The 14,913-nt window shown below is 49.1% G+C and overlaps 1 protein-coding gene across 2 annotated transcripts in view; it reads right to left on the bottom strand.

Moving 5' to 3' along the window:
* The window catches only part of LOC112239088 (receptor-type tyrosine-protein phosphatase-like N), a 131,198-nt gene that overhangs the window by 57,894 nt on the left and 58,391 nt on the right, over nucleotides 1-14,913 (bottom strand). The window lies entirely within an intron of this gene.

The following is a 14,913-nucleotide window of genomic DNA, read 5'->3' as shown; positions in this document are numbered from 1 at the left end:
ATGTCAAATTTCATATGGTAAATGCCCATTGAACCATATTGCAAATGCACGTGCACTTGCAATATGATTGTATGTGAAAAGACATCACAAAATGGACAGGATGAAGTCAACACAACGAGCGATGGAAAGGAGCAACTATCACTGCCAGGCCATCCCGAGTTCATCTGGCCAGTCAATTTTGCATTTCTGCAGGATTTTGAGCATGTCAAATTTCATATGGTAAATGCCCATTGAACCATATTGCAAATGCACGTGCACTTGCAATATGATTGTATGTGAAAAGACATCACCAAATGGACATGATGAAATCAACACAACGAGTGATGGAAAGGAACAACTATCACTGCTCGGCCATCCTGTGTTCATCAGGCCAGTCAATTTTGCATTTTGAGAATGTCAAATTTCATATGGTAGAATACAACTAAAGTATGTTGATACAGTTCTTATACGTGTGTAATTGACACAAAATTACAAAAACGGTCCAGAAAGCACTTTTTAAGGGTGTGTGAAGTTTTTACAAAATTTTGACATTTTTGACTTTTGACTTTTGACTTCCTATGAAATCATATTGAAAGTGGACAAAACATATTACTTATGCCCATGTAAAAAAAAAAAAAAAAAAATATGATGATAAAATTGGACAAAAGTATATTCATACAGTTCTTACACATGTGTAATTGACAAAAAAATCGAAAGAATTTCGAAAAACGGTCCAGAAAGCACTTTTTAAGGGTGTGTGAAGTTTTTACAAAATTTTGACATTTTTGACTTTTGACTTTTGACTCCTATGAAATCATATTGAAAGTGGACAAAACATATTACTTATGCCCATGTAAAAAAAAAAAAAAAAATATGATGATAAAATTGGACAAAAGTATATTCATACAGTTCTTACACATGTGTAATTGACAAAAAAATCGAAAGAATTTCGAAAAACGGTCCAGAAAGCACTTTTTTAAGGGGTGATAAGTTTTTGACAAAAAATCATTTTTTCAAAATTTTGCTTTTGGATGTTGACTTGGGTGCCATTTTCCAATATGAAAAACCATGGTGGAGCGAATTCGCCACCTGTTGAATTTTTAAAGTGTTACAATAGGCAACTGTCTCAGACTCCAGAAAGGACTTCTGAGACGCTGACAGAGACAAAATCACACAACAAACCAAAACAGTCATTATTCACAATTTTCAACACACTATTCTGTCTATGCCTCAAATGGTACACTGTTCCCTGTTTTAGTTTGAACCCCTACGGAGGGTCAGAGTGAAAGGGATTGTGGGTTCTTCTCTGGAATCATGGAAATGTACACTTAGATACTCATATCCTTCAACCCAGCCAGAGACCCAACCTTTACATTCAGCTGAAGTATAGCCACAGTCAGACGACATAACACAATAAGAATATCTCTGGTAGGCTTAGGGACATTTTATAGATAAAGGATTGGTCCTATGAGAAGTATTTTGACTAAAAGTTCACCAGAGTCAATTAATAGATGGACACCCGGCAGACTGCGTCTCTGAGAACAACAGGTTCTGACTGCTGAGAGAGAATGGTTCTGTCTTTCTTTCCCTCTTTTTACAGAGCTTTAATCTGCCAGAGAGGCCTGTGCTGGGATACAGAGTGTTAATATGGAGACAGAGAAAGGAGAGAGAGGCAGACAAAGACAGAGAGAGATAGATAGAGAGATGAAGACAGACAGATTGAGAGCGTGAGAGAGAGAACGATAGAGAGAGCGAGAGACAGAGAGAGAGAGAGAAAGACAGAGAAAGGAGAGACAGAGAGAGAAAGACAGACAGATTGAGAGCGTGAGAGAGAACGAGAGAGAGAGAAAGACAGGGAGATGAAGACAGACAGAAAGGAGTGAGACAGACAGAGCGAGAGATAAAGACAGACAGATCGGGAGCGTGGGAGAACGAGAGAGAACGAGAGAGAGCGAGAGAGAACGAGAGAGAGAATGAGAGAACGGGAGAGAGAATGGGAGAGAGAAAGAGAGAGAGAATGAGAGAATGAGAGAACGGGAGAGAGAATGAGAGAATGAGAGAATGAGAGAGAGAATGAGAGAACAGGAGAGAGAACGGGAGAGAGAACGAGAGAGAGAATGAGAGAACGAGAGAGAGAACGGGAGAGAGAACGAGAGAGAGAATGAGAGAACGAGAGAGAGAACGGGAGAGAGAATGAGAGAATGGGAGAGAATGAGAGAACGGGAGAGAGAACGGGAGAGAGAATGAGAGAACGGGAGAGAGAACGAGAGAGAGAACGGGAGAGAGAATGAGAGAACGAGAGAGAGAATGAGAGAACGAGAGAGAACGAGAGAGAGAATGAGAGAACGAGAGAGAACGAGAGACAACGAGAGAGAGAATGAGAGAACAGGAGAGAGAACGAGAGAGAGAACGAGAGAGAGAACGAGAGAGAGAATGAGAGAACGAGAGAGAGAACGAGAGAGAATGAGAGAACGAGAGAGAGAATGAGAGAACGAGAGAGAACGAGAGAGAGAATGAGAGAACGAGAGAACGGGAGAGAGAACAGGAGAGAGAACGGGAGAGAGAACAGGAGAGAGAACGGGAGAGAGAACAGGAGAGAGAACAGGAGAGAGAACAGGAGAGAGAACGGGAGAGAGAACAGGAGAGAGAACAGGAGAGAGAACGGGAGAGAGAACGGGAGAGAGAACAGGAGAGAGAACAGGAGAGAGAACAGGAGAGAGAACAGGAGAGAGAACAGGAGAGAGAACGGGAGAGAGAACGAGAGAGAGAATGAGAGAACAGGAGAGAGAACAGGAGAGAGAACGAGAGAGAGAATGAGAGAACAGGAGAGAGAACAGGAGAGAGAACGGGAGAGAGAACAGGAGAGAGAACAGGAGAGAGAACGGGAAAGAGAACAGGAGAGAGAATAGGAGAGAGAACGGGAGAGAGAACAGAGAGAGAACAGGAGAGAGAACAGGAGAGAGAACAGGAGAGAGAACGGGAAAGAGAACGGGAGAGAGAACGGGAGAGAGAACAGGAGAGAGAACGAGAGAACGGAAGAGAGAACAGGAGAGAGAACAGGAGAGAGAGAACGGGAGAGAGAACAGGAGAGAGAACGGGAGAGAGAACGGGAGAGAGAACGGGAGAGAGAACAGGAGAGAGAACGAGAGAACGGAAGAGAGAACAGGAGAGAGAACAGGAGAGAGAACAGGAGAGAGAACAGGAGAGAGAACGGGAGAGAGAACGGGAGAGAGAACGGGAGAGAGAACAGGAGAGAGAACAGGAGAGAGAACGGGAGAGAGAACAGGAGAGAGAACGGGAGAGAGAACAGGAGAGAGAACGGGAGAGAGAACGGGAGAGAGAACAGGAGAGAGAACGGGAGAGAGAACAGAGAGAACAGGAGAGAGAACGGGAGAGAGAACAGAGAGAGAACAGGAGAGAGAATGAGAGAACAGGAGAGAGAACGGGAGAGAGAACGAGAGAGAGAATGAGAGAGAGAATGAGAGAACAGGAGAGAGAACGGGAGAGAGAACGGGAGAGAGAATGAGAGAGAGAATGAGAGAGAGAATGAGAGAACAGGAGAGAGAACGGGAGAGAGAACAGGAGAGAGAACGAGAGAGAGAACGAGAGAGAGAATGAGAGAGAGAACAGGAGAGAGAACAGGAGAGAGAACAGGAGAGAGAACAGGAGAGAGAACAGGAGAGAGAACGGGAGAGAGAACAGGAGAGAGAACAGGAGAGAGAACGGGAGAGAGAACGGGAGAGAGAACAGGAGAGAGAATGAGAGAACAGGAGAGAGAACGAGAGAGAGAGAACGGGAGAGAGAACGAGAGAGAGAACAGGAGAGAGAACGGAGAGAGAACAGGAGAGAGAACGGGAGAGAGAAAGGAGAGAGAAGGGGAGAGAGAACAGGAGAGAGAACAGGAGAGAGAATGAGAGAACAGGAGAGAGAACGGAGAGAGAACGAGAGAACGAGAGAACAGGAGAGAGAACAGGAGAGAGAACGGGAGAGAGAACAGGAGAGAGAACGGGAAGAGAGAACAGGAGAGAGAACAGGAGAGAGAACAGGAGAGAGAACGGGAGAGAGACGGGGAGAGAGAACAGGAGAGAGAACAGGAGAGAGAACAGGAGAGAGAACGAGAGGAGAATGAGAGAACAGGAGAGAGAACAGGAGAGAGAACAGGAGAGAGAACAGGAGAGAGAAGAAAGAGAACAGGAGAGAGAACAGGAGAGAGAACGGGAGAGAGAACGGAGAGAGAACAGGAGAGAGAACAGGAGAGAGAACGGAGAGAGAACGGGAGAGAGAACAGGAGAGAGAACAGGAGAGAGAACGGGAGAGAGAACGAGAGAGAGAATGAGAGAACAGGAGAGAGAACAGGAGAGAGAACAGGAGAGAGAACGGGAAAGAGAACAGGAGAGAGAACAGGAGAGAGAACGGGAGAGAGAACGGGAGAGAGAACAGGAGAGAGAACAGGAGAGAGAACAGGAGAGAGAACAGGAGAGAGAACGGGAGAGAGAACGGGAGAGAGAACAGGAGAGAGAACAGGAGAGAGAACAGGAGAGAGAACGGAGAGAGAACAGGAGAGAGAACGGAGAGAGAACGGGAGAGAGAACAGGAGAGAGAACAGGAGAGAGAACGGGAGAGAGAACAGGAGAGAGAACAGGAGAGAGAACAGGAGAGAGAACAGGAGAGAGAACGGAGAGAGAACGGGAAAGAGAACAGGAGAGAGAACAGGAGAGAGAACGGGAGAGAGAACAGGAGAGAGAACAGGAGAGAGAACGGGAGAGAGAACGGGAGAGAGAATGAGAGAGAACAGTAGAGAGAACAGGAGAGAGAACAGGAGAGAGAACGGGAGAGAGAACGGGAGAGAGAACGGGAGAGAGAACGAGAGAACGGAAGAGAGAACAGGAGAGAGAAAAGGAGAGAGAACAGGAGAGAGAACAGGAGAGAGAACAGGAGAGAGAACAGGAGAGAGAACAGGAGAGAGAACGGGAGAGAGAACGGGAGAGAGAACGGGAGAGAGAACAGGAGAGAGAACAGGAGAGAGAACAGGAGAGAGAACAGGAGAGAGAACAGGAGAGAGAACAGGAGAGAGAACGGAGAGAGAGAACAGGAGAGAGAACAGGAGAGAGAACGGGAGAGAGAACAGGAGAGAGAACAGGAGAGAGAACAGGAGAGAGAACGAGAGAGAGAATGAGAGAGAATGAGAGAACAGGAGAGAGAACGGAGAGAGAGAAGGAGAGAGAGAACAGAGAGAGAATGAGAGAGAGAATGAGAGAACAGAGAGAGAACGGGAGAGAGAACAGGAGAGAGAACGAGAGAGAGAACGAGAGAGAGAATGAGAGAGAGAACAGGAGAGAGAACAGAGAGAGAACAGGAGAGAGAACGGGAGAGAGAACGGGAGAGAGAACGGGAGAGAGAACGGGAGAGAGAACGGGAGAGAGAACAGGAGAGAGAATGAGAGAACAGGAGAGAGAACGGGAGAGAGAACGAGAGAGAGAATGAGAGAGAGAATGAGAGAACAGGAGAGAGAACGGGAGAGAGAACAGGAGAGAGAACAGGAGAGAGAACAGGAGAGAGAACAGGAGAGAGAACGGGAGAGAGAACAGGAGAGAGAACAGGAGAGAGAACGGGAGAGAGAACGGGAGAGAGAACAGGAGAGAGAACAGGAGAGAGAACAGGAGAGAGAACAGGAGAGAGAATGAGAGAACAGGAGAGAGAACGAGAGAGAGAACGAGAGAGAGAACAGGAGAGAGAACAGGAGAGAGAACAGGAGAGAGAACGGGAGAGAGAACAGGAGAGAGAACAGGAGAGAGAACGGGAGAGAGAACGGGAGAGAGAACAGGAGAGAGAACAGGAGAGAGAACAGGAGAGAGAACGGAGAGAGAACGGGAAAGAGAACAGGAGAGAGAACAGGAGAGAGAACGGGAGAGAGAACAGAGAGAGAACAGGAGAGAGAACGGAGAGAGAACGGGAGAGAGAACGGGAGAGAGAACAGGAGAGAGAACAGGAGAGAGAACAGGAGAGAGAACGGGAGAGAGAACGGGAGAGAGAACGGGAGAGAGAACGAGAGAACGGAAGAGAGAACAGGAGAGAGAAAAGGAGAGAGAACAGGAGAGAGAACAGGAGAGAGAACAGGAGAGAGAACAGGAGAGAGAACAGAGAGAGAACGGGAGAGAGAACGGGAGAGAGAACGGGAGAGAGAACAGGAGAGAGAACAGGAGAGAGAACGGGAGAGAGAACAGGAGAGAGAACAGGAGAGAGAATGAGAGAACAGGAGAGAGAACGAGAGAGAGAACGGGAGAGAGAACGAGAGAGAGAACAGGAGAGAGAACAGGAGAGAGAACAGGAGAGAGAACGGAGAGAGAACAGGAGAGAGAACAGGAGAGAGAATGAGAGAACAGGAGAGAGAACGGGAGAGAGAACAGAGAGAACAGGAGAGAGAACAGAGAGAGAAACGGGAGAGAGAACAGAGAGAGAGAATGAGAGAGAGAATGAGAGAGAGAACAGGAGAGAGAACAGGAGAGAGAACGGGAGAGAGAACAGGAGAGAGAACAGGAGAGAGAACGGGAGAGAGAACGGGAGAGAGAACGGAGAGAGAACAGGAGAGAGAACGGGAGAGAGAACAGGAGAGAGAACAGGAGAGAGAACAGGAGAGAGAACGGGAGAGAGAACGGGAGAGAGAACAGGAGAGAGAACAGGAGAGAGAACGGGAGAGAGAACAGGAGAGAGAACAGGAGAGAGAACGGGAGAGAGAACGGGAGAGAGAACGGGAGAGAGAACAGGAGAGAGAACGGGAGAGAGAACAGGAGAGAGAACAGGAGAGAGAACAGGAGAGAGAACGGGAGAGAGAACGGGAGAGAGAACAGGAGAGAGAACAGGAGAGAGAACGGGAGAGAGAACGGGGAGAGAGAACGGAGAGAGAACAGGAGAGAGAACGAGAGAGAGAATGAGAGAACAGGAGAGAGAACAGGAGAGAGAACGGGAGAGAGAACAGGAAAGAGAACAGGAGAGAGAACAGGAGAGAGAACGGGAGAGAGAACAGGAGAGAGAACAGGAGAGAGAACAGGAGAGAGAACGGGAGAGAGAACGGGAGAGAGAACAGGAGAGAGAACAGGAGAGAGAACAGGAGAGAGAAGAGAGAACAGAGAGAGAACGGGAGAGAGAACAGGAGAGAGAACGAGAGAACGGAAGAGAGAACAGGAGAGAGAACAGGAGAGAGAATGAGAGAACAGGAGAGAGAACGGGAGAGAGAACAGAGAGAGAGAAGAGAGAGAATGAGAGAACAGGAGAGAGAACGGGAGAGAGAACGGGAGAGAGAACGAGAGAGAGAGAGAGAGAGAATGAGAGAACAGGAGAGAGAACGGGAGAGAGAACAGGAGAGAGAACGAGAGAGAGAAACGGAGAGAGAATGAGAGAGAGAACAGGAGAGAGAGAATGAGAGAGAGAACAGAGAGAGAACGGGAGAGAGAAGGAGAGAGAACGGGAGAGAGAACGGAGAGAGAACAGGAGAGAGAACAGGAGAGAGAATGAGAGAACAGGAGAGAGAACAGGAGAGAGAACAGAGAAGAGAGAACGGGAGAGAGAACAGGAGAGAGAACAGGAGAGAGAACAGGAGAGAGAACAGGAGAGAGAACAGGAGAGAGAACGGGAGAGAGAACAGGAGAGAGAACAGGAGAGAGAATGAGAGAACAGGAGAGAGAACAGAGAGAGAAAGAGAGAAGAGAGAGAACAGGAGAGAGAACAGGAGAGAGAACAGGAGAGAGAACGGAGAGAGAACAGGAGAGAGAACAGGAGAGAGAATGAGAGAACAGGAGAGAGAACGGGGAGAGAGAACGAGAGAACAGGAGAGAGAACAGGAGAGAGAACAGGAGAGAGAATGGGAGAGAGAACGGGAGAGAGAACAGGAGAGAGAACAGGAGAGAGAACAGGAGAGAGAACAGGAGAGAGAACGGGAGAGAGAACAGGAGAGAGAACAGGAGAGAGAACAGGAGAGAGAATGAGAGAACAGGAGAGAGAACGGGAGAGAGAACAGGAGAGAGAACAGGAGAGAGAACAGGAGAGAGAACAGGAGAGAGAATGGGAGAGAGAACGGGAGAGAGAACGAGAGAGAGAATGAGAGAGAGAATGAGAGAACAGGAGAGAGAACGGGAGAGAGAACAGAGAGAGAATGAGAGAGAGAACAGGAGAGAGAACAGGAGAGAGAACAGAGAGAGAACAGGAGAGAGAACAGGAGAGAGAACGGGAGAGAGAACAGGAGAGAGAACGGGAGAGAGAACGGGAGAGAGAACGGGAGAGAGAACAGAGAGAGAACAGGAGAGAGAACAGGAGAGAGAACGGGAGAGAGAACGGGAGAGAGAACAGGAGAGAGAACAGGAGAGAGAACAGAGAGAGAACGGGAGAGAGAACAGGAGAGAGAACAGGAGAGAGAACAGAGAGAGAGAGAGAACGGGAGAGAGAACAGGAGAGAGAACAGGAGAGAGAACGGGAGAGAGAACAGGAGAGAGAACGGGAGAGAGAACAGGAGAGAGAACGGAGAGAGAAGAGAGAGAGAGAACAGGAGAGAGAACGGGAGAGAGAACAGGAGAGAGAACAGGAGAGAGAACAGGAGAGAGAACGGGAGAGAGAACGGGAGAGAGAGAACAGGAGAGACGGGAGAGAGAACAGGAGAGAGAACAGGAGAGAGAACAGGAGAGAGAATGAGAGAACAGGAGAGAGAACGGGAGAGAGAACGAGAGAGAGAATGAGAGAGAGAATGAGAGAACAGGAGAGAGAACGGGAGAGAGAACAGGAGAGAGAACGAGAGAGACAACGAGAGAGAGAATGAGAGAGAGAACAGGAGAGAGAACGGGAGAGAGAACAGGAGAGAGAACGGGAGAGAGAACGGGAGAGAGAACGGGAGAGAGAACAGGAGAGAGAACGGGAGAGAGAACAGGAGAGAGAACAGGAGAGAGAACAGGAGAGAGAACGGGAGAGAGAACGGGACAGAGAACAGGAGAGAGAACAGAGAGAGAACAGGAGAGAGAACGGGAGAGAGAACGGAGAGAGAACGGAGAGAGATGAGAGAACAGAGAGAGAACGAGAGAGAGAACGGGAGAGAGAACAGGAGAGAGAACAGAGAGAGAACAGGAGAGAGAACGGGAGAGAGAACGGGAGAGAGAACAGGAGAGAGAACAGGAGAGAGAACAGGAGAGAGAACAGGAGAGAGAACGGAGAGAGGAGAGAGAACGGAGAGAGAACAGGAGAGAGAACGGGGAGAGAGAACAGGAGAGAGAACAGGAGAGAGAGAACAGGAGAGAGAACGGAGAGAGAACGGGAGAGAGAACAGGAGAGAGAACAGGAGAGAGAACAGGAGAGAGAACAGGAGAGAGAACAGGAGAGAGAACAGGAGAGAGAATGAGAGAACAGGAGAGAGAACGGGAGAGAGAACGAGAGAGAGAATGAGAGAGAGAATGAGAGAACAGGAGAGAGAACGGAGAGAGAACGGAGAGAGAGAGAACGAGAGAGAGAATGAGAGAAAGAATGAGAGAACAGGAGAGAGAACGGGAGAGAGAACAGGAGAGAGAACGAGAGAGACAACGAGAGAGAGAATGAGAGAGAGAACAGGAGAGAGAACGAGAGAGAGAACAGGAGAGAGAACAGGAGAGAGAATGGGGAGAGAGAACGGGAGAGAGAACGGGAGAGAGAACAGGAGAGAGAACGGGAGAGAGAACAGGAGAGAGAACAGGAGAGAGAACAGGAGAGAGAACGGGAGAGAGAACGGGAGAGAGAACAGGAGAGAGAACAGGAGAGAGAACAGGAGAGAGAACGGGAGAGAGAACGGGAGAGAGAACAGGAGAGAGAATGAGAGAACAGGAGAGAGAACGAGAGAGAGAACAGGAGAGAGAACAGGAGAGAGAACGGGAGAGAGAACAGGAGAGAGAACGGGAGAGAGAACGGGAGAGAGAACAGAGAGAGACGGGAGAGAGAACAGGAGAGAGAACGGGAGAGAGAGAACGGGAGAGAGAACAGGAGAGAGAACAGGAGAGAGAACAGGAGAGAGAACAGAGAGAGAATGGGAGAGAGAACAGGAGAGAGAACAGGAGAGAGAACAGGAGAGAGAGAGAACAGGAGAGAGAAAGAGAGAAGAGAGAACAGGAGAGAGAACAGGAGAGAGAACAGGAGAGAGAATGGGAGAGAGAACGGGAGAGAGAACGAGAGAGAGAATGAGAGAGAGAATGAGAGAACAGGAGAGAGAACGGGAGAGAGAACGAGAGAGAGAGAATGAGAGAACGGGAGAGAGAGAACGAGAGAGAGAACAGGAGAGAGAACAGAGAGAGAACGGGAGAGAGAACAGGAGAGAGAACAGGAGAGAGAACGGGAGAGAGAACAGGAGAGAGAACGGAGAGAGAACAGGGAGAGAGAACAGGAGAGAGAACAGGAGAGAGAACAGGAGAGAGAACGGGAGAGAGAACAGGAGAGAGAACGGGAGAGAGAACAGGAGAGAGAACAGGAGAGAGAACGGGAGAGAGAACAGGAGAGAGAATGGGAGAGAGAACAGGAGAGAGAACAGGAGAGAGAATGAGAGAACAGGGAGAGAGAACGGGAGAGAGAACGGGAGAGAGAACAGGAGAGAGAACGGGAGAGAGAACAGGAGAGAGAACGGGAGAGAGAACAGGAGAGAGAACAGGAGAGAGAACAGGAGAGAGAACAGGAGAGAGAACGGGAGAGAGAACAGGAGAGAGAACAGGAGAGAGAACAGGAGAGAGAACGGGAGAGAGAACGGAGAGAGAACGGGAGAGAGAACGAGAGAGAGAAGAGAGAACAGGAGAGAGAACAGGAGAGAGAACGGGAGAGAGGAGAAAGAGAACAGGAGAGAGAACAGGAGAGAGAAGAGAGAGAACGGGAGAGAGAACGGAGAGAGAACGGGAGAGAGAACAGGAGAGAGAACGGGAGAGAGAACGGGAGAGAGAACGAGAGAGAGAACGAGAGAGAGAATGAGAGAGAGAACAGGAGAGAGAACGAGAGAGAGAACAGGAGAGAGAACAGGAGAGAGAACAGGAGAGAGAACGGGAGAGAGAACGGGAGAGAGAACAGGAGAGAGAACGGGAGAGAGAACAGGAGAGAGAACGGGAGAGAGAACAGGAGAGAGAACGGGAGAGAGAATGGGACAGAGAACAGGAGAGAGAACAGGAGAGAGAACAGGAGAGAGAACGGGAGAGAGAACGGGAGAGAGAACAGGAGAGAGAATGAGAGAACAGGAGAGAGAACGAGAGAGAGAACAGGAGAGAGAACAGGAGAGAGAACAGGAGAGAGAACAGGAGAGAGAACAGGAGAGAGAACGGGAGAGAGAACGGGAGAGAGAACGAGAGAGAGAACGGGAGAGAGAACAGGCGAGAGAACAGGAGAGAGAACGGGAGAGAGAACAGGAGAGAGAACGGGAGAGAGAACAGGAGAGAGAACGGGAGAGAGAACAGGAGAGAGAACGGGAGAGAGAACAGGAGAGAGAACAGGAGAGAGAACGGGAGAGAGAACAGGAGAGAGAACGGGAGAGAGAACAGGAGAGAGAACAGGAGAGAGAACGGGAGAGAGAATGGGAGAGAGAACGGGAGAGAGAACAGGAGAGAGAACAGGAGAGAGAGAGAAAGAAGAGAGAACAGGAGAGAGAACAGGAGAGAGAACAGGAGAGAGAACAGGAGAGAGAACGGGAGAGAGAACGGAGAGAGAACGGGAGAGAGAACAGGAGAGAGAACGGGAGAGAGAACAGGAGAGAGAACGGGAGAGAGAACGGGAGAGAGAACGAGAGAGAGAACAGAGAGAGAGAATGAGAGAGAGAACAGAGAGAGAACGAGAGAGAGAACAGGAGAGAGAACAGGAGAGAGAATGGGAGAGAGAACGGGAGAGAGAACGGGAGAGAGAACAGGAGAGAGAATGGGAGAGAGAACAGGAGAGAGAACGGGAGAGAGAACGGAGAGAGAACGGGAGAGAGAACGGGAGAGAGAACAGGAGAGAGAACAGGAGAGAGAACAGGAGAGAGAACTGGGAGAGAGAACGGAGAGAGAACAGGAGGAGAATGAGAACAGGAGAGAGAACGGAGAGAGAACAGGAGAGAGAACAGGAGAGAGAACAGGAGAGAGAACAGGAGAGAGAACAGGAGAGAGAACGGGAGAGAGAACGGGAGAGAAAACGAGAGAGAGAACGGGAGAGAGAACAGGAGAGAGAACGGGAGAGAGAACGGGAGAGAGAACAGGAGAGAGAACAGGAGAGAGAACAGGAGAGAGAACAGGAGAGAGAACGGGAGAGAGAACAGGAGAGAGAACAGGAGAGAGAACAGGAGAGAGAATGAGAGAACAGGAGAGAGAACGGGAGAGAGAACGAGAGAACAGGAGAGAGAACAGGAGAGAGAACAGGAGAGAGAATGGGAGAGAGAACGGGAGAGAGAACGAGAGAGAGAATGAGAGAGAGAATGAGAGAACAGGAGAGAGAACGGGAGAGAGAACGAGAGAGAGAATGAGAGAGAGAATGAGAGAACGGGAGAGAGAACGAGAGAGAGAACAGGAGAGAGAACAGGAGAGAGAACGGGAGAGAGAACAGGAGAGAGAACAGGAGAGAGAACGGGAGAGAGAACAGGAGAGAGAACGGGAGAGAGAACAAGAGAGAGAGAACAGGAGAGAGAACAGGAGAGAGAACAGGAGAGAGAACGGGAGAGAGAACAGGAGAGAGAACGGGAGAGAGAACAGGAGAGAGAACAGGAGAGAGAACGGGAGAGAGAACAGGAGAGAGAATGGGAGAGAGAACAGGAGAGAGAACAGAGAGAGAACAGGAGAGAGAACAGGAGAGAGAACAGGAGAGAGAATGAGAGAACAGGAGAGAGAACGGGAGAGAGAACGGGAGAGAGAACAGGAGAGAGAACGGAGAGAGAACAGGAGAGAGAACGGGAGAGAGAACAGGAGAGAGAACAGGAGAGAGAACGGGAGAGAGAACAGGAGAGAGAACGGGAGAGAGAACAGGAGAGAGAACAGGAGAGAGAACGAGAGAGAGAACGGGAGAGAGAACGGGAGAGAGAACGGGAGAGAAAACGAGAGAGAGAATGAGAGAACAGGAGAGAGAACAGGAGAGAGAACGGGAGAGAGAACAGGAGAGAGAACGGGAAAGAGAACGGGAGAGAGAACAGGAGAGAGAACGAGAGAACGGGAGAGAGAACGGGAGAGAGAACAGGAGAGAGAACAGGAGAGAGAACAGGAGAGAGAACGGAGAGAGAACGGGAGAGAGAACGGGAGAGAGAACGGGAGAGAGAACAGGAGAGAGAACGAGAGAACGGAAGAGAGAACAGGAGAGAGAACAGGAGAGAGAACAGGAGAGAGAACAGGAGAGAGAACGGAGAGAGAACGGGAGAGAGAACGGAGAGAGAGAACAGGAGAGAGAACGGGAGAGAGAACAGGAGAGAGAACGGGAGAGAGAACGGGAGAGAGAACGGGAGAGAGAACAGGAGAGAGAACAGGAGAGAGAACGGGAGAGAGAACAGGAGAGAGAACAGGAGAGAGAACAGGAGAGAGAACAGGAGAGAGAACAGGAGAGAGAATGAGAGAACAGGAGAGAGAACGGGAGAGAGAACGAGAGAGAGAATGAGAGAGAGAATGAGAGAACAGGAGAGAGAACGGGAGAGAGAACGGGAGAGAGAACGAGAGAGAGAATGAGAGAGAGAATGAGAGAACAGGAGAGAGAACGGGAGAGAGAACAGGAGAGAGAACGAGAGAGAGAACGAGAGAGAGAATGAGAGAGAGAACAGGAGAGAGAACGAGAGAGAGAACAGGAGAGAGAACGGGAGAGAGAACGGGAGAGAGAACGGGAGAGAGAACGGGAGAGAGAACAGGAGAGAGAATGAGAGAACAGGAGAGAGAACGGGAGAGAGAACAGGAGAGAGAACAGGAGAGAGAACGGGAGAGAGAACAGGAGAGAGAACAGGAGAGAGAATGAGAGAACAGGAGAGAGAACGAGAGAGAGAACGGGAGAGAGAACGAGAGAGAGAACAGGAGAGAGAACAGGAGAGAGAACAGGAGAGAGAACGGGAGAGAGAACAGGAGAGAGAACAGGAGAGAGAATGAGAGAACAGGAGAGAGAACGGGAGAGAGAACGAGAGAACAGGAGAGAGAACGGGAGAGAGAACAGGAGAGAGAACAGGAGAGAGAACAGGAGAGAGAACGAGAGAACGAGAGAACGAGAGAACGAGAGAGAGAACCAGAGAACGAGAGAGAGAACAAGAGAACGAGAGAGAGAACCAGAGAACGAGAGAGAGAACCAGAGAACGAGAGAGAGAACCAGAGAACGAGAGAACGAGAGAGAGAACGAGAGAGAGAGAATGAGAGAACGAGAGAGAGAGAACGGGAGAGAGAGAACGAGAGAATGAGAGAGAGAATGAGAGAGAGAATGAGAGAGAGAGATTCAAATACTACCAGAACCCACTGGATTATCCAATTACATGAATGAACTACAAGACAAAATACAAACCCTCCAACCCAAAATGTCCTGTGGTGTTGATGGTATCCTAAATGAAATAAAATATACAGACCACAAATTCCAATTGGCTAAACTTAAACTTTTTAACATCATCCTTAGCTCTGGCATCTTCTCCAATATTTGGAATGAAGGACTGATCACCCCAATCCACAAAAGTGGAGACTTGTAATGTCTTTATTGTTTTGAAACCTCTGTATGTGTGATGTCTACTGTTAATTTTTATTGTTTATTTCACTTTTGTATATTATTTCCCTCACTTGCTTTGGCAATGTCAACACATGTTTCCCATGCCAATAAAGCCCTTGAATTTAATTGAATTGAGAGAGAGAGACAGAGAGAGAGAAACAGAGAGAGAGACAGAGAGACAGAGAGAGAGAGACAGAGAGAGAGAGAGAGACAGAGAGAGACAGAGAGAGAGAGACAGAGAGAGAGAGACAGAGAGAGAGAGACAGAGAGAGA

Source organism: Oncorhynchus tshawytscha, linkage group LG03, assembly GCF_018296145.1.
Source record: "Oncorhynchus tshawytscha isolate Ot180627B linkage group LG03, Otsh_v2.0, whole genome shotgun sequence".
NCBI lineage: Eukaryota > Metazoa > Chordata > Actinopteri > Salmoniformes > Salmonidae > Oncorhynchus > Oncorhynchus tshawytscha.
The sequence above is the reverse complement of the archived record's forward strand: the minus strand, read 5'-3'. Positions and strand labels throughout refer to the sequence as shown.